General features: G+C 46.3%; 3 long non-coding RNA genes across 4 annotated transcripts; 2 read left to right on the forward strand and 1 right to left on the reverse strand.

Moving 5' to 3' along the window:
- Positions 1 to 3442: 3442 nt before the first annotated feature.
- Positions 3443 to 7774, reverse strand: LOC134473143 (uncharacterized). Its single transcript, XR_010043236.1, has 3 exons — positions 7521 to 7774; positions 7003 to 7233; positions 3443 to 6346 (listed from the first exon to the last, which is right to left on the reverse strand). It is a non-coding gene; the product is annotated as an uncharacterized LOC134473143 (long non-coding RNA).
- Positions 7775 to 7912: 138 nt separating this feature from the next.
- Positions 7913 to 14023, forward strand: LOC134473144 (uncharacterized). The gene is made up of 3 exons (XR_010043237.1): positions 7913 to 8721; positions 11872 to 12020; positions 12226 to 14023. It is a non-coding gene; the product is annotated as an uncharacterized LOC134473144 (long non-coding RNA).
- Positions 14024 to 17688: 3665 nt separating this feature from the next.
- LOC134473286 (uncharacterized) lies at positions 17689 to 20025 on the forward strand. 2 transcript variants are annotated; one of them, XR_010043474.1, is made up of 2 exons: positions 17689 to 19036; positions 19423 to 20025. It is a non-coding gene; the product is annotated as an uncharacterized LOC134473286 (long non-coding RNA). The 2 variants fall into 2 exon arrangements; XR_010043475.1 differs by having other exon boundaries at positions 19489 to 20025.
- The last annotated feature ends 3804 nt before the right edge of the window (positions 20026 to 23829 follow it).

The raw sequence follows: 23829 nt of genomic DNA on the forward strand, positions 1-23829 counted from the left end.
GCCACCAATTCCAAATGCCCCAGATCCCGAGATAGAGTATTGACAGGTGTGGAGGGAGGTTCAAGGCGTTGGGAACCAAAGCTGCACGCGTAGGAGGGGACTAGGAATGCAGTGCAGCTGCCACCTCTCCAAACTGTGTTGGGTCTGCCTTGCTGATGCTGCGCCTCAGCTAGCTGCAAGTTGCCCACCATCACACTGCTGTGTTGTTGGGGGGACGCAGGGGCACACCTATCGTTCCAGCACTCTGGGAGGCTGAGGCAGCAGGATGGCAAGTGTGGTGGGTTAAACTAATGGGCGACTTGCAACCCCCAATTGAACTGAATCAGTGTGGTGCAGGGTGTTAGAAGGCCCACCTGAGGATGGTTTCCTGCAGGGAGAAGCTCTGGCTTTTCTAAAAGGAGCTCAGCTCTTCTCATTGTTGGAGGTAGGTTTGGTTCTTGAGGTTCTGGGGATGGCTATGGTTCTTTTTAGGGGTGCAGTGGTCCTTATCATGAATGTCATTTCCTGCCTCCAGTGCAGACCCCTCAGCCTGCGGGCACAGATCTTTCATCCCACTGGCACAGACTCTGTAGCTTCCACCAGTGATCTGTGGGCCTTCCCAATGCAGATCCTTGATATAGACTTGCATGAGACATTGTCACAGGCTCTAGGTCTTCAGCTGGATTTGTGCAGGATACTGCCATGGGAACCAGGCCTTTAGCTGGATTCTTTAGGTCTTCATTGTGTGCACAGAGCTCCTGCACTGTTTTGCATGTGATTCTTTGGGTGAATATTGTCAAATAACCCTATAATTTATATATCATGTATTAAATCCTTTCCCCCTGTAAACCTTGACAACAACAGCAAGTTTAAGCCCAGACTGGGTAATTTAGCAGTTTAGTGAGACCCTATCTCAAAAAGAAAAAGAAAAAAAAGGGGGGGGCTGGGGCTGTAGTTTATGGAAAGGTCCTAGGTTCAATCCCCAGTGAAAACTACAAGACTAACTCAAGTGCAAAGGCCCTGCATTCTATCCCCAACAATGAATAAGTAAACTGGTGAGTTCTATTTTCTTCATGGCTCCAGCTTTTTGAAATGCCGCCTCTTAGTGTTTGATGTAGGTACAGGACTCTCCCTAGAAGCTGTCAACTGCCCCGTGTGTTCCTCACTCCTCCACTCATGCTGTGCCCGGAGTTTGATGCCCAAGGGTCTGTTCAGAGGTGCTCAGGATGCGTGGAAGATGCCTGAAATGTTTCATCTGATCCTCAGGACAACCCTAGGAAGTAAGCATGATTGGCATTTCCATGTCACCAATCAGGAGGGTGAAGCACCAGGGCCCTGAGTTTGCCTGAGGTCCCACTCACCCAGTCACACTCTAGGACCTGGCTCTCTTTATCATGGCAAGGATCAGTTGCCAGCAGCATGTTAGAAATTATCCCTGCGCCACATTTCTGGAAAGAGTACAGGGAGACTCAGAGCCGGAGCTTCCAAATCGCTCAGCTTTTGAATGGGAAGCTATCGCAGAAGAATCTCTAAGTGCCAATGCCTATATCCAGGGCCCCCAGAAAAGTGACCAGATAAATCAGCCCTCTGAGTCTTCGTGGTAACATAACACTATTTATTTATACTTTCAAATAGAGGGACAGGCAGCTTGGCCAATGGATTTTTAAAAACCCTTGCCTTTATGGAAAACCTCAAGTGAACATGAATTCTTGGTACACTTTTAGCAAGTGTCAGCTCAGATCTACTCTTGCTTTACTAATGCCCTGACCCGTGTCTCTAACCCCCGTCCTATTATTTCGAAGCATATTGTGGTTATCACATCATTCATCTGTAAATATTTCAACTTGTATCACTACAAAAATTAAAATCTCCTCTTTTTTGTACTTAACCATGCAATAGCATCAATACCCCTAAGAAGTTAATAATAGTTCCTAAAAAGTCCTATGCTAGTTAGCATTCATGTCATTGTTATTTTAAAAGATTTCTAGTTTGAAACCGCACCTGACCATTGCAGTCTGACAACGTCTCATAAAGTCTCTTTTTATCTTCTCTGCAGGTTTCCCTTCCGTCTCCTTTTTTGCTTGCGTTCCATTTAATTTTAGGAATCAGGCGCTGTTTTCCAGTAGAGATTCACATGGTCTGTGTCACTTAACATGGGCCTCTGTCCTATTTCCTCAAAACTGGTAGTTGGATCTAGTTCACTTGTATCTAGTCCATCTAGCGGATAGTATTTTATTCTTTTTCCATCAGGAGGCACATCGTTGGGTGTTTGTTTTACGCTTTTATCAGGTATCGGTGACTAATATCTAAATTCAGAAATTCATTAAAGATTATAAGATAACAACAGAAGTTCTGCCATTCCCACTTCATTTTTTAGTGAAATATTTTTATAAAGAAAAAGCTTCTCTTGATCTGCAGTTTGGTATATTTCACAGAAGAAAGACAAGGGTTTCCTTCCTTTATTCATAAATTCTTAAGACAACATACTGGTTTTCTATCACCTTCCAGTCTTGCTATCAAGTGTAGCTTGCCTGTATTGCATAGGTGTCCCGGCTGCTCACAACGCCCCTGTGTTGGCCAGTGCGGGCTGCTGGCAGTGGGCCAGTGAGCTTTTTGACAAGACTGTGACTCCGGAGGTGAACTGGAGCTCTATTCTGGCAGGGCCCTGGGTCATTCAAGAGATGTGGGCCCGAAATGCCACATCCTGGAAGGATCAAGACAGACCCCAGCTCTGCTCTGGCTTCGAAGAGGACACCAGCAGTGTCTTCTGCTCAGGCTCACCTGCAGCCAGTGGCCGTTTTCTGTATCTGCAGTGTTCCCGTAGCACTAGTCTCTTCTCTGGCTCTTCATCTCGCCCTGCTCTCTCCTCTGACTGCAGCCCCTTCCACAAACATTTCAACAGTGGTTGTTTTGTTGAGGTCTTTTTGCTGTTTTGAAGAGCTGGTATCTCCAAACTACAAATCTATGGGAAAATGAAGTTTAGATGAAATTCAAAAAAATCTTTTTTTTTCTGAGTGAAGTTCGTCTCACCGTACGAATGTTGGCTCTTTTATACCATCTATAATATCAAAGGTTTCTACTTTTAAAAATTCCAAGGAGGCTTTGTGGCATATCAAACGAGGCTGTTTGTTTTCATTTCCTTAACGCTCACAGACGCACAGAAGGAGGTATTATTATTCCTGTTTTATGTAGGAGGAAACTAAAGCACCGAGGCTGGCTTGCCCCATGCCGTGGAGAAATGAAGCCAGAAACCAGGATTCAAACCAGACCTGGCTGGGTGTCAGCTTAGTCTTTTCATAACGTGTCAGAGACAGCCCCACTCCGCCTCTTCCAATAAAGCCTTTTGGTGACTTCCTGTTGCTCCTGTGATGAAAACACTAGGTGCCTCAGAAGCCCTTCCCCCGCCACACCGCATCTCCCCTTCCTGTGCCCCAGCCGCCTCAGGCACTGCCCAAGGCCCCTCTGCTCCACTCCAGCCCTGCTTCTCAGTTTCTTACGGTCTCCTCTCTTCTACCACAGAGCCTTTGCACATGCCGCTTTTGTTGCCAGAAGCCATCTTCTGCCTCTTCCTTCCCTTCTCATCTCTCAGATCCCACTCAGTATCTGTTTTCAACAGGAAAACAGAGGAGCTGCCTCTCCAAATCAGACCCCAGGTTATTGTATGTGCTTATAGCCCATATGCTTCTCCTTTATTGCCCGGAAAGCTGTGGTTGCTTCTGTCATTTTGTAATGTTCAGTAAGATCTTCCACCTACATGTGCACACACGTGTGCACACACACACACCTACCCCTTCCCACACACAGCAGGCTTCCTTCCAGAAGGGGCCAGCTGGGCCATGCTCACCATTGTCTCTCCAGCACTTGGCCGGGGTTTGAAGGAGCTCAGTAGATACTGGCTGAATGCATAGCTAAGGGCATCTATGGAGCACCTGAGCATCAAGTTTCCCTGGGTCACCTGCAGTGGGCTCAGCCTGCTGTTTATTGTCACCCATGGTTTATTCTAGCTCTCAGCTCAACTTCAGTTCTGTCAAACCTACAGCAGTTTTGTCAAGAAGCTTGCCAGATCTGAAATCAAGCGTCTGACTGTAAAGAATCCAGTGCCTCCCTCCTGCTGGCCCACTGGCCCCAAGGCTATCACCTGTCTTATCCCCGAGGGTGAGTCAGAGAAAATGTCCTGGACAAACCCGGTGTTTGGAGAGCCCAGGAGCTAGAGAGAGAGGCCAGCTCATCCAGCTCATCCTCGCTGCCCCGCCCACTCAGCCTGCAGACCAGGCCCCAGCAGGCTCCTCTGCCTGCTCTGACCAAACAGTGGCTAAGCTTTGGGCATGGCCCCAGGTGGAGGAGGGCTCCCCACACTCAGAGAACTCGGTCCAGACTTCCTACCTGCAGGGTCCTAAGACCCTCTTACAAAACAGGAAGATGCTACCAGATAAGCTAGTGTCCGCTGGCCACCTGCAGGGTGCTGAGTTCCTATTTTTAATACATAGGGGCAAGACCAGTGAACAGTAAAGTTGCTAACTTGTTCAGTGTCATTATTTTAAACTACTCCAGGAATCCCAGCACTTGGGAGGCTGAGGCAGGAGGAGCACAGTGAGTTGGGGCCAGCCCAGGATAGAGTGAAATCTACTCCAGCCTACACTACAGAGCCAAAGCTTGTCTCAAAAACAGAATGAATACATAAGTAAATAAGATCATGCCACAGTTTGGGGGCTCTGTTTTGACATCTTTTCACATTTGATGTTCTATGAGCCTTTAAAAACAAAGAAGAAGAAGAAATTGAAATGACCATGGCTTCTCTCTGAGGCTGCTCACCTTATTCCCCGAGCCCCCAGACTCCCAGTTGTCTCTTGCTAACCCTAGAGCTTGGTGCAGAGCCCCTTGGAAGCCCCAGGTCCGGCACACCCAATGTTGGGCGGGTGAGTGCAGGTGTTGGGGGGCTCTGATTCTCCAGAATGGGGTGTTCAGTGCTTCCTGCCGTCAGGCCTCTGCTACCTGAAGCTGATTGTGAGTCGAGAGGGGCGAGCTGACAGCAAAAAGCCCACCCAGCACAGGGAAACCGGAGCTGTAGGTTTTCCATTTTGATTAACATTCTTCCCACCCCGTGGCGTGACTTTTTCCGGCTTTTGGCCAAAGAGCCAATGCGAATTTTTATGGCCTGTGTAAGCAGTACAGAAAGAAAAGTCATGCTGGCCCCATGAACTCCCCCAGGCCCCAGCGGGTTTCTCAGAATGAATAATCACAGGGCCTCCAGTAGACAGCCCTGGAGAAGAATATCCAAGTTGATCCCCCCCACCCCGTTCTTTTGATAGTGCTTTCCTTTAGCTGTGGTTTGATTATTTTTAACATTGCTTCCTGACTTGCTTTTTAATTTGCAGAAAGCTGCGAGATAGAAAAGGAAGAGGGAGGGGGGGAGGCGACAGAGAACAAGCAGTCAGTGTGCACTTCCTGGAAATACGAGCTCAGTTTCGGGGTACACTCTGCAGAGCACATGCAGGGTGCAGATGCCAGACACCCCCAGGGCACGGATTACTGGACGCCAGTCCTGTAGCACTGACAGGTGGACACCTGGCATCCCCGCAGCTGCCTGAACTCACCGAGGCTGCAGATGTACCGCCGCCCCCACCCCCGGCTGTCCCTGCTGGTTCAGCCTGCATTTATTCTTCTGCTCTCACATGCGAGCTTTTCTCTCAGCAGCTGAATTCTGTGCTTTTGAAATGGCCCAAAGCCATCCCCTCTGCACGCCTCGTTTGCAGAGCCGTAGAAGGTACTGCACAAATCACCCCGACCCAGGATCAATTAGGCCCTTCTGGAAGCCCCCAAACAACTGCAGCTGACCTCCCTCATCCATTGTTCAGAAAAGCATCTTCTGGATTTTAGAAATTAGAAGTAGCTTTCAGCTGGCCTTGCTTCATTCAGTTCCCGCATACCGAGCACCAACCATCTGCCGGGCACCACAATGGACAGTTCAGCGTCTGTAACTTTTTTGGAGCTCGGGTTTCCCTGGGAGGGCGAACAGACCAGCTGGCAACAGTGAAAGTGGCAGCAGGGTGAGGGCATACAGAGCTGAGATGGTGGGCACAGGGGTCAGGCGGAGGGACTGGCACCCACCAGAAGCCACAGGCAAAATGAGCCCCCTTCCTTGGGGAGATCGGCCAGAATCAGGAAGCCCGGCCAGCCTCATCGCCTCCAGACAACCTGGCTCACAACCTTCCGAAGCCAGGGGGGGAGAAAATGTCCCTGCCTCTGCGGCAGGAGGAGTCCGGGGTAAGAAACACTCCATTCACGTCATCAATGGAACGTTGTTCTCGCCCGGGGCTGGAAGAGAAAGGGGATCTTCCCCTCTGGTTCAGAGGAAAGAAAGGGGGCCCTGTGGAGAGAGAAACCTGCTCCAGTTATCGGAAGGGAACCCCCGCAGGACTGGCTGGGTCCACAGAAAAGAAAATGGACTCTGCCAGCCAACTTTCCATTTCAAAAGTAGATCTCTAAAAACAAGAGCCTCGCTTCTGTCCTTTTGTGTTTCTTAGCAAATACCTTGCAGATAAGTAATGGGTGGATTAGACAGCTCAGGGTGAACTGGGCACACAACACCTCCCTGGAGCCCAGTGACTGAGCCCTGGACCTAGTCCCAATGACAAGGACTAATACCTCCTGGCACTAAGTACCCAGCAGTATATGAAGCTGTTTCTGTAGAGTAACTGCATAAGCCTCACAGTAGCTTTTGCAGGTAGATTTTACTACTCTACCCATTTTACAGATGAAGAAACTAAGGCCACTGAGTTGGTCAGCCAGCCAAGGTCATAGAACTGGGACTATGGAGCAGGGACTGGGACTGTTCTATGTCAGGGGACAGACACCACTTAACTTCCACAGGCATCCCCTCACGCTCTGTTGAATCCTCTCCTTGAGAATCCAGTGAAGCCCCCATGTGGAGTCAGGAAAGACCATAAGACAGGAATACTGTTCTCAACCTGGGCCCTGGGGGTACACAACACAAACACCCCTAAATATAACGGCTCCTCTCACCTGAGGTTTCTGCTTTGGAGAGAGTCAGGCTATGCATGTGGAAGGCCATTTTCCCTCCGCAAATTATTCAGAGAAACGGCCTGAAAAATCACACACATCAGCTGGGCATGGTGATGTTCTAAAATCGCAGCGTTTGGGAGGCTGAGGCAGGAGGATCCTTGCAAGTTCGAGACCAACCTGGGCTACAAAGTGAGCTCAAGGCCAGCTGAACTGCGTAGCAAGACCCCGTCTCTAAAAGATAATTAATTAATTAATTAATTAAAGTGAAACACACTGAGCTCCCATGGGGAAGAGGGCCTGAGCGCGCTCAGGTAACTGGTAGGAAGACTGGTCCTGCTGTGTGTGCTCGTGGCCCCTTGTGCCCGGGGCTGAGCCCAGGCATCTTACCGTAAGGCCGCCCTGGCTGCCCTGTATTACTCATCAGACAGCCCTGGGGCTGCGATGACTCAGAAGGCTGCTGCCTGGGGTTGGAGGAGGAAGTGGCCTCTGCACAGCACTGGCCTTCCATCTGCACTTACTAATCCCCTCTCCGCTCAGCATGTGTCACTTGGAAGTCATTCGGCTGCGGTGTTCCAGAAGCTTCTGTGAGCCGTCTCGCACGTGGCTCCCCTCTGACCAGAGCATCACTGCCCATTGACTGGCCAGATGACCTAGTCTCACTAGTGTGGTCTAAGTGGTCGGAAAGCCGATCAAGGACACGCATGAACAAGGACCTGCTTTCCACTCGGCCGGGCAGGTTTCTGCGGAAATTATTCTAGGTTGACACTCCCCAGACCAAGCGCCTCTGACCGCGGAAATGACATGTTCGCATCTTATGTCTGGGCTGAGGGAGGAAAGGGGGCGGTTTGGGGTCTGTGTGTGCAGAGGAAGCGGGGCATCAGACCTCTGTCCCTCTGTCCCCTGTCTCGGACAGACAGCAAATGGTCGAGGTGATTCTCCCCTGGGAGCCTGAGCCAGTATCTCCACCTTTCTGTGCCTGGGTTTTCCCTACTTGGCAGGTAGGGGTGAAAATGTCACCCCGCCTCATAACCCTGAGGGTTACATGAGCTAACCTCCCAAAACCACTGTGAGTCTGACAGGAAGTGAAGCACTCCGCGTGTTTTGTGACTGTGACTGTGTTTCTTTGACTTCCATCGAACATCTGCCTTCAACTCCACAAAGTAAGCGAGCAAACACACACGCTTTCATTAAGCCTTCTTCTTTTTTTGTCTTTTCATGGCCTAGTTAGTATATGAATGCAGCCTCCTAATTCAAAAAGCTTCAGCCATACCGTGGCAGTGGGTTGCAGTGGACCCCAAAACGTCACAGTCACCTGGAACCCGGATATGACTTACTTGGAAATAGTGCCATCAAAGGTAGGATTGATTGGAGATCTCAAGATGAAATCATTCTGATTTAGAGTGCCCTAAATTCAGCAGGACACGAGGACTCCCGGGGAGGAAGGCCTTGTGACAGCAGGAGAGAACTGGCTGCCACCAGCCGGGGAAGATCTGGGCCACCAGGAGCCTGATGGGCAGGAAGGATTCTTTCCGAGAGCCTTTGGAGACAGCGTAAACCTGCCAGTAGCCTAATGCTTGACTTCTGGCCTCCAGAACAATGGGAATGAATCAGTTCCTGTTGCTTCCAGCCACCTATTTTGGGATGATTTGCTCCGGCTAGGAAATCATCAAAGCCCTTTCTCCCCCATGGGCAATGCCTCTAATTTACAGTTAATACAAGGTAAGAAATCATCTAGACCATGTCTCACTTTGCATAACCCACAGGTTTTCAGGGTAATTTTAGCCCCCCCCCCTTCCCCTTTTTCATGAATGTTACACTTTTGTTCCAAGTTAGGCGTCTTCTACAAATCTGATCACTATGGCTCCGGTCTCGCTAAGGGCAGGAATCTGAGGGCTGTGCCACATCTTCAGCTGTGAGCAAGAGACACAGTTACCTGGGACACGAAAGGGACTTTTATACAGGGTTTAAAACAGGGAGCCCATCAACATCACCCTGACTATGACCTAGCAGGTTTAGAGTGCAGTCCCTTAGGAGCATCTGATAAGTAATGCCAACCCAAACGATGCACCAAACATGTAAAATATCAGTGTGCTGGTCCTCGTGCTCAATTAAAACCCAGGTGTGGGGGTGCCCAGCTGTGATCTCAGTTACTTGAGAGGATGAGGTAGGAGGATCACCAGTTTGAGACCAGCCCAAGGGAACTGAATGAGACCCTACCTTAAAATTTAACCAGGGTGAGGGGAATGCAGCTCAGTAGTATAGCTCTTGCTTAGCAGTGGGAAGCTCTGGGTTCAATCCCCAGTACAAAGAAAAAAAGAGAGAAAAGGAGGGAGGGAGAAAGAAAAAAAGGGAGAGAACGAAGGAGGGAGGGAGAGAGGAAAAAAGGAAAGTGAAAGGAAGAGAAGGGAAGGGAAGGAAGGAAGGAAGGAAGGAAGGAAAGAAGGAGAGGATCTCCATCATTATTGGGGGAAATTTGGCAGAACCAAAAGAGGCACCTAGATTCTCCAAACTCATCAAGATCCCAAGAATGGCAGCTTGCCTCATCTCAACCCGAAGCCCCTGGCTTGCCTGCAGAGAAGCCCAAGGTGGGGAGGGACCCTGAGGAGGTTTGCAGGAGGGGTGGCTCCAAGGAAGTGGAGTCTGGCGTCTTCTCCTTAGATGCAGATAGGGTGAGGACTCTGCCGCAGGCTCCTGTGAAGTGGAGCTCCTCTCTTCCCCAGCAGTGACCCAAGAAATTAACTTACACAAAAGCAGCCAAGCCTTGGATAAGATGAAGACAATGCATTTTAAGTAACAATCTGCATTTCTGAAGCTAGTTTAGATGATGCCTTCTTCAGACCTCTTAAAAATAGACACACGGCTTGCCTTGCTAACACAGCAAAGGGGGACAGATACAAAGGCAAGGGACCACTCATCAGTCAGGGGGAGACATCTCTCTGTGCTTGTTCCTGCCTGCTTGGCTGGAGCAGGCATCAGGCACCACACTGCACCGTTTCTGACGCACACCACACATTACCTGGTGACCTGACTCTGGATGATCCCGGTTGGTATTGGGCTCAGCACCCTAACTGTCATCCTGCTGCTAAATGACCTCCCAAGACTGCTGTCAGTCCCATGCGGTGGTATACTTCCCTGCACCCCACTTACACCTTCGGGTGGCTTTATTGGTTCAGCAGCGGCCCAGAGACTTCTCTTTCTAGGGCAGGAGCCTCTGCTAGGATTTCTCGGAATAGCTGTACTCCTGCACTCCCCGCCATGGGAAATAATTAAGACCACAGCATGAATGCTTGCTTGCAGGGATCCAGGGCTCCTCTGAAACGGAAGAAACCTGGGTTGCGGTGAGGGTAAAGTTTCTGGGGAGGAGGGATGCAGTCCCAGAGAGTGACTAGTAGGACATTGTTCTCTAGCCTTATATCCTACTTCTGTGGCTGACTTGAAACAGTTATCAACCAAGGAGAATTTTTTACATTTTCTGATGTGGCCAGATGTGGTGACTCACGCCTGTAATTCCAGTCCCTGGGAGTCCGAGGCAGGAGAATCACCACGAGTTCAATGCCAGCCTGAATTACGCAGTGGGACCCTCTCTAAAACAAAAATCTGACATAATCTTAGAAAATAATTTTATCTCCCTGCTTCCACACCCACCGATGGCCCCTCTGCTGTCCCTTCTCAACCCAGTACCAGTGAGTCCTTTTAGTTCTGAGTTCGGTCGTGTCACATCATCACTCACATCCCTGCCCAACACCTCCGTCCTCTTTCCACGGGGCTTCTCCTCCTCTCCTCTCCTCTCCTCTCCTCTCCTCTCCTCTCCTCTCCTCTCCTCTCCTCTCCTCTCCTGTTGCTGTAGTCTCTATGGCCTTCTTCCTGCACTGGAACCTTCCAGGCTCCTGCCCCAGCCTGTATGCCTCTGCCTGGTCCTGGCTGGTCCCACTCCTTGATTTCTTTCCATCTCAGTTTCTGCCTCAAGGCCTGCCCCTGAGAACCCCATTTGATGCAGTGATCCGCTCTCTCCGCACCCCCCACCATGCACACCAACGCTTTATCTTTCCCAGAGCGCTTAGGAGCTACCTACGTGTAATCCTTTGTCTATTGTGTTTCTCATCTGTTATCCAACTGTTCCACCATGAGGCTGTCAGGAGCTCCAGGAGGGGAGGAAACCCCTGCTTTTTCGCTTCTGTATTCCAAGTGCTTTGCACAGTGCTAGACATTTAACAGGTGCTCTGTTACCGTGTGATGGATGCATGTCTGAGTATGTAAATGAATGAATGTATAAAGCTTGGCTCTGGGTTGACAGTTGATTTGTGATAAGAATATCATCTCTAGAGAGTTCTCAAGTAAGGACACGGAAAATGTAGAGAAGACTGAACACACAATAAATGTCATTTATTTATTGTTAGTATGTGCTCCTCAATGTTGTTTACCAATGTTAATAAGGACAAAGGCGACAAAACTGGGAAAAGACAGTTTGGTCAGTAATTTTACTTTAGAAAGCAGAACCTTCTTTTAAATACAAGAAGCTCACAGCAGTTCTATGTCTTCTTGGCAAAAACAGTTGCCTAGAATACTAATCAAACATTAGGTTTCCTTTCATTAGATGAATATAGGAAAAAGAATGAATATTCAAGGAAGTTACTTAAAAGTCACAAATATTTTGCCAAAAGAAAAATTCTGCTGTGAGTGAACAATACAGTAGTTTTTAACTGCCTTTCAGCGGCTCTACTTCTGCACAGGGAGGTGAGCGCCTGTGATTCAGTGAAAAGCCACAGTGAGACTGGCTTGCTGCTGAAGTGACAGGCCCAGGGCTCACGCGAAGGTGGTGTAATGGATAATCACTGGCTAATCGTCATTCCATCCCATTACATTCTTCAGGGGAAGCAACACAACTCAAAAGAATAGCAGTACCAAGCCGTATGAAGACATCCAGACCCAAATCCAGGAGAAAGTCTGACACTTCGGTCCTAACACTCTGAGTTTGAGAGAAGAGCAAATCTCATGCAAAATAAGATGACAAACTGGATGTGAGTCCTTAGGGTTTGTAAGGAAAATGTGCTTTTGTTTCTTGGCTCGCAGTGTTGGCAACAGAACCCAGGGCCTCATGCTCACTAAGCAAGTGCTCTACCGCTAAGCCACGCTCCCAGCCCCAGGAAATGTGCACTGTTCTTGTTGTTCATATGTTAGAGACCGAAAGGTGTTTATTATCATTGTCTCCAATGTGCTTTGCAGGGTCGCCTTCCACAACCTGGATGCTGATCTGATTAAGGAGACACATTCAATGGCACTTTCCTGTGTCAGCTGGAAAAAAGGTACAAGTCTAACGTTTTTAAGAAGTGCATGGAACCATCAAGACCTGATGAGAAGCAGCACCAAATAAAGGCTTTTCTGGTGCAAAGCAAAGGTCAGCAGCGTTTTACGGACAAAGACAGGGAACAATCTTGGTTTCTTAGGCAAGGCGGCCCCATGAGAAAATCCTTCGGTATATTAAATGTGATCTGCTTTTGCAGAGCCCAAAGGGCTCCTTCTCGCTGCCTTCACTCACCCCCACCAGGTACCATCCATGCCCAGTAGCGGGTCCCTCTTGGTGGCCTCTGGGTAGGCTACGACTCTCTGACAAGTCTGTCTCTTTTGCCCTTTTATCCTAACCCTTTCCGGTCACGTGAGGCTTCTTTCGACTTTTGTCTCTTTCTCCTCTTCATTCCGCTCCCTCTCGCATGTGAATAAGAGGAGCGGTTTCTCCTTCATCTTCTCTCCCTCTACGTGCTTCTTGTCATCACCCCCAACACCGCCACCCCGTGCCTCTTTGATCAGCACCTGGCGTGTTTTAGCTATTGCCACTATTGTCTCCAAATGCGCACGTCTATGATCCATCAGAGCTCCAGTCGAATAAATTCTCAATCTTCCTCGGAGCCTTCCCAGATTTTTTCCAACCTGATGTAATACTTCTTGGTTATTAACTTGGGCTCTCACGGTACTCATTATATTCTTTGGGAAAGCATTGTTTACTGAGCTACATACGACAAGTATTGGGCTCCATGCCTTATGTGTAGTATCTCCTTTGTCCTTGAAAAGTCCGTATTACTCCATCTATCCTGTGAGGAAACCAAAACACCCAGAAGATAAGCTACTTTTTCAGACTCATCAAGCAAATATAATTAAGCTCATTTGACTTTTTGTGGCCCTTCTCCATCAAATACCCCCTAAAGGTGAGGTTGGTCTGTCTTAGCTTTCTCTCCCCTGAGGCTCAAAGGAAGAAAGTGAATGTAAACGCCCAGTGTTGATTTGAAATGAAAGTGCCATTTGCATGCCAGATGCTGGTGCTGTGATTTTTTTTCAAATAGACATTTATATAACAATGTAGACTTTACAGTACATTTCCTTTCCTTTCCTATTTTAATGGTACTGGGGATTGAACCAAACTTACAATGCATATTCACTAAGCTATCGTGGCAATCCTGAGAGATACCTGTTATCATCGTCTCCCTTTTTCACATGAGAATCAGGGAGGCAGAGAGGTTAATTGGCTTTCTCCAGTGCAAACTGCCAACAGTAGCAGAGCCAAGACTCAAATAAATGCAATACCTCCTCCATCCGCTGGCAATATACCACTATTACCTTTTGTCCAGTACTGAGATTTAACAGATGGTGTAATGCATAGATGACAAAATCAACCTTACCTGGGTTTCAAATCCTGCAGGAAATGCAATGGTTACAAGTTAGCAGAAAACTCTGCTGCCAGAGTTCAGTTCTTATGAAGGGCAAGAGAGAATCCAGAACCAGACCAAGTGAAAGAAATCTCTCAAGTGGTTCAGCTCAAGTTGTTCCTTTAATTGAAATACAGATTTATGTAAAATAATGAACCAAAAGATCTTGAAGAACTCTGAACATTGGTCTTCCTCGCTCATAAAGACTTCTGGAAATTTCTTCCTTCAGAAAGGTCTTTTCTCTTTGTTTGCTTCTTGTGCTACTGAGAATTAAACCCAGGGCCCTTGCACTGAGATACATTTGCATGCCGTTTCTTTTTTATTTTGAGCCAAGCTGTAGCTAAGTTGTTAAATTGCCCTGGCTGAGCTCAAATTTGCAATCCTCCTGCTGCAGCCTCCCAGAGAACCAATATGCCTGAGCAGACAGATCTTTTCCAGAAAGGTCCAGTGTAGTATCATTTCAACACTGGCCAGTGATGTCTGCACAGAAGTGAGGACTAGGTGATGTAATCATTTGTAGATTTGTAAATGTGGAAATTCAGGTTGGGGTATGAGATAGGGAGCTTGATAAGTAGAAAGATATAGAGCCAGAAATGCTGACATGTGCTTGCCACAGGAAGAATTGCAACATCAGCCTGGGATTCGATCTGTCGCTGGCCTTTGCCTCTCTTCACCTGGGACTGCTGTGTGACTGGAGGGGAGTTCAGCCACATTATCTCACTCTCCAGATGGGCACTCGGGTGGAACAGGCATGCTATCTAATTTAACGCGTTATCTGCTGAACTCAGTGTACAAAGTTTGAAGCCACATGGTGTTGGGAAATGGAACAAGGAGCCAGACATTCTTCCCCAATGGCTTCCTGGGTGATAGGAAAGGGCTGGTGAAGGATCTGAAGAGAGATTTGAAAGGTTACCAAAAGCAGTGGGATAAGGCAGTGGGCAGTTCCCAAGATACTGCCTTGGTTCAAGAAGGATCAGAGGAAGGAGACTGCATGGAGAAGCAGGCAGGTTTGGAGGAGAGGGGCCCCGAGAGGAAGGAACAAGCTGGGTTGAGGCTGGTGCTGGAAACTAGGGAAACAAGACCAGGAGGGAGAATTCGATTCTTTTATAGCATGGGATTCTTGAAGATTTGTGTCTCTCTTAGTTTTTAATTTTTAACATTTCTGGTCATGGGGTTTGAATGTAGTAGTAAAATCTTTCAGTAAGGTGAAATTCTTACTCACTTGTGGTCTGACCCACCCTCAGCTCAGCCAGCAGAAGAAACATAAAGCCACCCGGGAAGTGGGCTAATAGCCCTACCCAGGAAGAAAGCCATACACTACCGTTCAGCCTCTGCAGCTGGAGACCTGTCCTTGCTGGGACACAGGAGGTGGTGCACCCCTGTAATCCAGTATCTCAGAGGATGAGGCAGGGGGCTCACGCGTTGGAGTTCAGCCATGGCAATATAATGACTTAGTAAGACCCTATCTCAAAAATGGAAGGGGCTCCAGACCTGGGCTCATTTCCCAGTACTAGGGTGGGTGGAAGACCTGACCTTGGTTAGTACAACCGGAAAAGTCACTGAAGTTACAGAGAAGCTGGTAAAATCCGTACTCCTTTATAGCCCTCGCTAAGGCAAGCTGCTTAATTTCAAATGTTTAAGTGAACTTTACCAGTATGAAATGCACGTACTGTAATCCACACCTCATGCTTTGTGTCACCGTCCAGATGTGTTGAGTCAGCTTTTGTTATATGTGTGAATACTGTCCTTTGTGAAGTTGAGGAATATGAAAGGAAAAGGGAAGGGGGGGAAATAGTTTCATGCCCAAGTCTAAATTTCTACATCTCATAATTTATTCAAATCTAGGCAGCGTAGTGTGATACATTTCCCAAATAAGAAATAAGTAAGGTATTTCATTTCTAACTCAAAAATATAGATTGGCTATCATCTTAAGCCACTTGGTAGCTTATTTCAAGGTTTCTTTTTTTTGTGATTAAACTTAGCTCCATCTATGTATGATTTGGGTACCAGACTTGAATACAATGAAGAGGCTGACATTTTGCTATGTCTTGGATCACTGGGGTTTTCTACATTATAAAAAGAAAATGTGTGGCAGTGTTATGTCTGGCCCAGGCTATGAACAACCCTTTCTTCAGGAGAATTTGTTCCCATTGTTATCTCAGCATGTTTTCAGCATCAGTGCATCAATTATGCTGTCATTAGCAAGAATACTGAGACAGGGGAAAAGATCTATTAGATCATCACAATCCATTGCTGGAGTCAGGCCAAGTCTCCTGGGAGAGGCTATGACATGCTGTCTTAGGCAGATGACCCAGGAAAATTGAGAGCCATGTAAAGGTTTACCCTGCTACAGTTGTTTTTGTTTGTTTTTTTAATTTTTGAAAGTTTCTCAAATAACTCACAGGGAGATACTGATCATGAAAATTTAGAAATTCATACAGGTAATCAGGGTGGAATTTAGGTTCATAGCAAATGATTTTTTTCCCCTTAGCAATATCTGGAGACGCTTTGGGGTGTTATAACTCAGGGGAAGAGATTCCTACAGGCACCGCGGGGCAGAAGCTAGGGATGCTGTCACATGCTGGGCTATACAGAATCCTCTCCCCAGCCCCGCCCTTGCTCACATGCAAAGAATTTTCCAGCCTAAAATCCCAGTGACGCTGAGCTTGCAAAACCCAAATTTAGGTCTTTCCCCAAGCTTCTTCTTTTTCCTGCTGCTTACCTATCAAGTCCCAACAAAGCAGATTGCTTGACCCAACTAAATGACCCTGAAAAATATATATTCTTTTGACACAATTTTAATATATTTTTTGTGGTACTGGGGAGCAAATCCATAGCCTCACAGATGTTATGCTACACATACATATTATTCATTGAGTTACATGCCCAGCCCTTCAAATAAAACTCTTACTAAGTCTTAGTCCCCAGATAAACACGTGTTCATAATCACACACAGAAACAAAATCACCTTGGCTACTTATTTCAAGATTTAGAGTGTGTTGAGTTTAATAAAACTCCGGGTCAAATGCATAATGTTCTAGAGAATTAAAGAGAAACAATCATTAAATGTGTGAGAAGAAATAAACCATCATTCTTGTCTTAACCTTTAGAACCCCATTGTTAATCAGAAGCTTGTTTTTGCTTCAAGTTGTAGGCAGGGCAGATGTTTAAAGTCAAATCCTTAAGGGAAGAACTTCTGAGCAAACAACAATCTCAAAATTCAGTCAGTGTCCCTACGTTCATCAGAACCCCCACACAGGCTTTTTTAAGATGAGAGGAAAAAAGAATATGAGGTAAGAAGGAGGTAGAGTAAAAAAAGGAAGGAAAGGGGAAGAGAAAAGAAAGAAAAACCCAAAGTTTTATTTTTGCAGATTTAAAGGCTAATAAAAGTTCCCTGACCGGCTGTCCTATACCCGGCTAACTGGAACTCTGCTGGCCTTTGTCTTATGTATGTGTAGATTTAAGCACTAAAGATCAGGCTGAAAACGGATAAGGAAATTTGTTACCAAAATACTACAATCAAAAGAGGAAGCAATAATTACAAATACATTGCTTGAGTTTTTCACATGCCATCACCTTTTTTGTCTGCCTAGAGTTTCCAGTTTTAAGAATCTAATATGAGTTAATATTCCCCAGATCAAATAGTTGCTACACATCTCAGATATATCCAGACATCTCCTAAGTACAGGAAAAAGCAAGACCCACCAAGCGTCCTTGTTAAACACATATCCCTATAAAATATAGCATTTAAATTCTTTGAGGTTATCATCACAACGATGTGTATCCACTGGAAAAATTATAATTATTCTCTAAGTTACTGAGGAGTCATTTATGCCCTGAAATCATGCCTGCATCACAGCGGAGTTCTGTGCCCCACCCTGGACAAAGTCAAAGTTGACTTTTCTGCACCACTGAGCTAACTCAAATTAAAATCTGTCACTCATGTTTAGTCACAACTCTGTTACGTTTCCTAATGAACTGTGTCTGATCTTTGGCCATTTCTTAAGGTATTTCTGAGAAGTGGGAAGGTGGGGCTTAGTGGAGATGTCATGCTTGATATTCAATACAAGCATTGATACAACAGAAGCAGTGTGGAACGTCTGTCCTTCATTGCCATTAAATTCTGTCTCCTGCTCTCTGGAAGGAGGCTGCCAGGGATAATCAAACTCAAGCTCTTCCCAGAGAGGACAGCGACACAAAACACACCAGAACTAAGCACTGGTACATCAGGTCCCAACTTGATCGACTGAGGATACATCTTATAAATTCTTTTCCTTTATTGTTACTTTACTTAATGTATAAAAATGACAATAGTTTTATACACTCATAGTGTGTTTTAAAAGCGCCTATCACATAGAATGGTAGTGCAAATCGATTGCCTTTCCTGGTCTGCCCAATCCCAGGTTTCTGTGCTCCAAAGTAAGCACTATTAATAGCTCTTCATATGTTCTCCTAAACATTTTCAGAGAGGAGAAGAGAAAAATTATTTTTTTCTGTGTCCCAATTTTTTTTCCTCTCAGAGCTCACAGTAATATGTATCATCACTAAATCTTTACCAGGCGAGTCCCATAAATATCTCAAGCTATTCCAACGATGCTAGAGAGGCAATTTGGGCAGGGAAGAGATGGCAATTACAATGAATGACAGACCGGATAATTTTTTCCAGCCTTCCATGCTTTTTGTTTATGTATTTTTAAATCTGAATTCATTTTGAATTTCATAGCTACTTTAATTTAAAAGGGGCTGCATTTACTGAAATTATGTTGGGGCCTAAATTAACTCCCTATAAATCCAGGGTGCATGTGAACCTGGGCCACGGAGCTGAATATGGTGGTCCTATATCCTTGAACACGTTTGTTTTCTGTTTTTTAACTGAGGATTGGCAGGATTTCACACTGAGCTACATCCCCAGCCCTTTGCTTTATTTTTTATTTTTGAGGTAAGTTCCACTAAGACACTGAGTTGCCCAGACTGAGCTTGAGCTTGCCATCCTCCTGCCTCAGCCTCCCAGAGTGCTAGGGTTATGAACGTGTGCCACCACTATGGCCAACTTCCTTAACATCTTGTGGCTTTGAAATCCTGACACTTGGCTATTCCCTTTAAGTCCTAGTACCAGAATGCATCACTCCTCTGTCCTCCAATCTCCTGCTGGCCCAAACACATCTTAAACCTTGGTCTTGGTAAACACCCACTGGCACTTGACCATTGTACCTGGGTTTGGTCTCAGCTTCTCCAGAGGTGGAGTCATTCTGGCCTCCAGTCTGACTTGAGGCAGACTCAACATTACCTAAAAGGAGGATCTGCCACCAGATGGTCACTCTGTCTTTCTGTCCTGTGTAGGTATTCTTTGGCTTGACTTCTCCCTGAAATTGGAGCTGGGTCTGGGCCTTCTTTCTACAGCCTTTTTGACTTAGGTCTAGGATCTTCCTGCCCTGGTACTAGAGACAGGACCCAGAATCTTTGAACTGAGCCACATTCTCTGACCTTTTTGTCTTTTTAATGTTGAGACTAGGTCTCGCTAAGTTGCCAAGGCTGGTCTTGAACTTGGGATCTTCCCGTCTCAGCCTCCCAGAATGCTGGGATTACAGGCATGTGCCACTATGCTTGGCTGCCTTTTAAAAATTTTTGGTATTGAGACAGGATCTCACTACATAGCTAATGTAAGCTCAGGAGGGTTTTAGTCAGTCATTCCCCTCACCTGGCTCTGCCCTTGGCCTTTTAGCACAGATTGCTGTGGACAGAAAACACAAAGAAAAGTGTTTCTCTTCATTTTTGTTCTTCATGCAAGTCAGCCCGAACCCAGAGCCCCTGGGAACACCTCATTAACAGAAACGGAGCAGAGCAAGATTGCTGGAAGAGAGGTACAAACAGAAGCTGCAGCCTGACCAAAGCTGGCGGAGAGACATGCTGGGGCCTGACAGTCAGCTTCTCTCACACCTGCCCTGCGAAGTCCACCTGGCTCAGGTGACTCCCCTCCCCCAGGCCACCCACAGTTCCTCTTTACAGCTGTGCCGAGGCACGGGACCGGCCTGGTCTCGGTGGGGCCACACTGGTCTAGCCTCGGGCACCTGATGAGAAGGCTTCCCCAGGGCATCCTGGGTGCTCTTCTCAGGCAAAGGGGGAAGAAGATGAGGACAGGGCCGCCTCCTCCAGGACACCCTCCCCAGAGGGTCTGGCCCCTGCAGGTCATTCAGCCTACAGATGATGTCGGCCAGCTCAGAAAGCAGAAGCCAGGAAGATGGAACCCCAGCCTTGGGCTGTGGTCGATGCTACCCCTGCCCCTCATGCCACACGCTTTGTCGTGATTAAAGCTCAGAAAGTTCCAGATCTGTCACTCAACCCCAGAATCATTCTAAACAGTGCAGAGCTGGAGAAGCCAGCACCCAAGAAATGAAAACAGTTTCTATTCCACAAACCACCTTCTGTTCCTTTAGGCAAAGGGACTGCTTTGTTCAAAACATGGTTCCTTCAATTCCTATAATGCACAGGGTATTTATTTTGGCTTGCTTTTTTTTTTCATTATGAGATAAAGACTTAAATGGGGGGTTTAGAGTTCTAAATAGGAAAAAAAAATAACAGTTTCAAAAGGAATAACAATTGCATTCAAGGCACTATACTAAATGTAGAAATTGTGGAAAGTGGTGTAAGCACAATGAGAAGCTCTGTGCCAGGCATTACAGGCTCCTCAGAGACTTTCAGAGAAACTGCAATTAATGTAATCCTACTTGACGGCAGCCTTGAGTGGAGCAGACATTTGTCTTTAGTCTTTAAGCTTTGTTAAAAAACAAAATAACTTCATACATAAAAAGTACAAAAAGTTATAAATATTCATGCACTCAAGTATGTTTATAAATGCTAAATTTTGCCAATTTTGTGTCTGATTGATTTGGTTGATACTGGTTTTTTGTTTTTTGTTTTTTGTTTTTTTTTTGAGACAGGTTCCCTGGGTTAGTCACTTCAGCATTTTCTCTTGCTGAGACAAAATACCTGGTTTAAAGGAGGAGAGATTTTGGCTCACAGTTTTAGAGGGTTCAGTCCATGGTTGACTGGCTTGAAGCCAGAAACAGAATGGTGGAAGGGAAGGGGCAAAGGTAACTGCTCTTGTCTTGGCAGCCAAGAAACAGAGCAAGAAGGGAGGAGCTGGGAACAGGAAAACAGGCTTGCAGGACATGACCCCAAGTGTCCCCCACCTCCTTCTACCAAGCGCTACTTCCCAAAAATACATTCAGCTATGAACTCATGGATGGATTAATCCATTGAGGAGGATAGCACTCCCCTGACCCAACCACTTCCAAAAGCACCACCTCTGATGAGACGTTTGGGTACATTTTAGGTTTATACCCTAATATCTCACTATTTAATCCAAGTGGGCCCTGAAATCACTATGTAGCCCAGGTTGGTTGTGGATTTGAGATCCTTCAGCCTCAACCTCCAAGTGCTAAGATTATGGGTAAGTGCTGGTATACCTGGCTCAATTTGTAAACGAAACTTTAGTTTTGAGATAATTGTAGAGTCCTTTTTCAGCTGTGTTAAAATATTACTGAGGCACATTTAGAAACTTCAAAGTGTTCATTTGAGAAGATTATAGCTCATGAATCACAACAACAATGCAGAAGAGGTTTGGACTCCACTGAGAGGCTCAAAGAGAAAATTTCTTTTTCTTTTCTTTTCCTTCCTCTCCTCTCTCTTCTTCTTCCTCCTCCTCCTCCTCCTCCTCCTCTTCCTCCTCCTCCTTCTTCTCTCTCTCTCTCTCTCTCCCTCTCTCTGTCTCTCTCTCTCTTCAAGGTCTCACTATGTTACCCAGGTTGGATTTGAACTCACAATCCTCCTGCCTCAGCCTCCGAAATAGCTGGGATTACAGGTGTGCCCACTAGTAATTTGCAAAGGAAAACTTTTGTAAAGTGTTCATAGAAATGCCACAAAGTATTTGATGACTTGGCAGTTTCTGATTGGTTACGCGTACGTTGCATTTGTTTGTCATGTGATCACTCACACTGAACTGAAGCTCAGTTTGCTTATGAAGGAACCAAAGGCACAGGGCCTCTGTCAACCTAACAGGCTCCCAAATAATTATTTTCAAATGGTACAGGAAGTTCTGCTGAAACTTCTCCCCAGTTTCTTCCAGCGGTGACATCTTTCGAAACTGCAGTGCAAGATCAGAACCAAGATGCTGGCACTGGTTAGGGTCAAGATCCACAGTGCCACCGTGTCCCCTCCACCCCGAGACCTCGAGTTGTCCGTTTGCTGCAGCCTCATTCACATCGTCCCAGCCGTGAACTCTCCCGGGAACCTGACATCACCAGCTTTTACTCCTTTGCCATTCTCTGGTCAACTCATGAATGCGATGGGAATCGTCACTGCTGTGAGTGAGCTACACCATTAACACAGTCTGACACACTTGTCAGAATTTACTTAGTATCAGTAGACGGACAGACTGCATCAGTTTCATCAGCTTTGCTCCCCTGAGTACTCCTGATTTAATCTGGAGGTGTGACCATGGCGATTGCAAATTTCTTGTTCTGTTCCAACCATTCCAACCTTCCAGCTAAGGTTAGGAGTTTCTCACCTGTTACCAATATCTAATAATTAGCTATCTTAGCACTGGAAATATGTAACACACAACCAAAAGATAATTTTTTCCCCTGCTGGAGATTGAACCTAGCACCTTTGCACTGAGCTACATCTCCAGCCTTTTTGTTTTTATTTTGAAGCACAGTCTCACTAAATCACTAAATTGCTTAACCTTGGCTCAAACTTGCGATCCTCCTGCCTCAGCCTGCCGGAATTATACACATGCACCATGGCTAAGCAGCAGTGCTTAGAGTATAGAAATAAAAGATTAAAGAAACAGTAACATTTAAGGAGACACTGCAAAGAGCAAAGGCAAAGAGTTAACACCCATGTAAAAGAGCTGCGGTAGGTGGTCAAGTATTCAATTAACAAACCCAGTTGCATAGCTGTCAGAGTGCAGGTGTGCAGACAGCTACTCCACTTTGAAGTGGGCAGCATCAGTGCAGGGGCACCACCACTGAGCTAAGGTTAGGAGTTTCTCACCTGTGACCTGAGTATAGGTCTTGACACGATAAGATGACAGGTTGGCATCGAGAACCTCACAAGTTTCTGGGTTTATATGTCTTGGAATGTGGCGGTTGCATTATTCATTGATTGGTGTGTTTGATAAATTTATCTTTTTGATGAGTCTGATAAGCACACATCTCTAAGTCCTTGGTTTAGTTGGATAAATTCACAGGTTGTAATTTTTGTTGCTAGGAGTGAGTCATTTAAACCAGATGTGGTAGCAAATTACTCTAATCCCAGTACTCAGGAGGCTGAGGCAGGAGCATCACCACAACCAGGAGATCAGCCCTGGGCTGCATAGCGAGTTCAAGGCCAACTTGAACTACATAGTGAGACCCTGTCTCAAAACAAAACAAAAGGTTTCGGTCCAAACCATCTGTTTGTCCTGCACACTTGGTGGTGGTTTGCTTATGCGGGTAAGATGCACAGCCATTCTGCCCTAGCATCTGTACCCAAATGGAGTCCCTGGGGTTAACTGCAGCTGGCACCTTTAGGAAGCACAGAGGAGTGACTGGTGCCCCCCGCCTGGCTTTTAGTTGTTACTAATAAACATTGCTATTCTTGTTATAAACATTCATGTATGGGCTTTGGTATGAAAAGCTAAACAAGTCTTCATTTCTTTAGAAGTCTGAGGTCAGCTGGGTGTCTCAGCAGCTTAGTGAGACTTTGTCTTGAAATGCAAAATAAAAAAAAGAGCTGGCTATGTAGCTCAGTGCAAAAGCCCTGGGTTCAATCCCTAGTACTGTAGGGAAAAAAGTCAAAGATGCAAGCAAGGTACAGAGGTTAAATAATCATATGAAAATGTGCTCACATTATTAGGAAATGGAACAATTGCAGGTAAACGAGAATGAAATGACACTGTGTACAACCTGGAATGGCTACAAACAGAGCAAAGACCTCCCATGTCATGAAATGGCAAAGACGTGGAACAATTGGCACTCTCAGCCAATCACCATGGAAAACTGCCTGGCAGTTTCTTGTAAACTGTATTTAACCATGTGACCTAGTCATCCTATTTCTACAATTTTATCCAAGGGAAATGAAAATCTAC

Source organism: Cavia porcellus, unplaced genomic scaffold (assembly GCF_034190915.1).
Source record: "Cavia porcellus strain 051 isolate PalLab524CR breed Dunkin Hartley unplaced genomic scaffold, mCavPor4.1 scaffold_26, whole genome shotgun sequence".
NCBI lineage: Eukaryota > Metazoa > Chordata > Mammalia > Rodentia > Caviidae > Cavia > Cavia porcellus.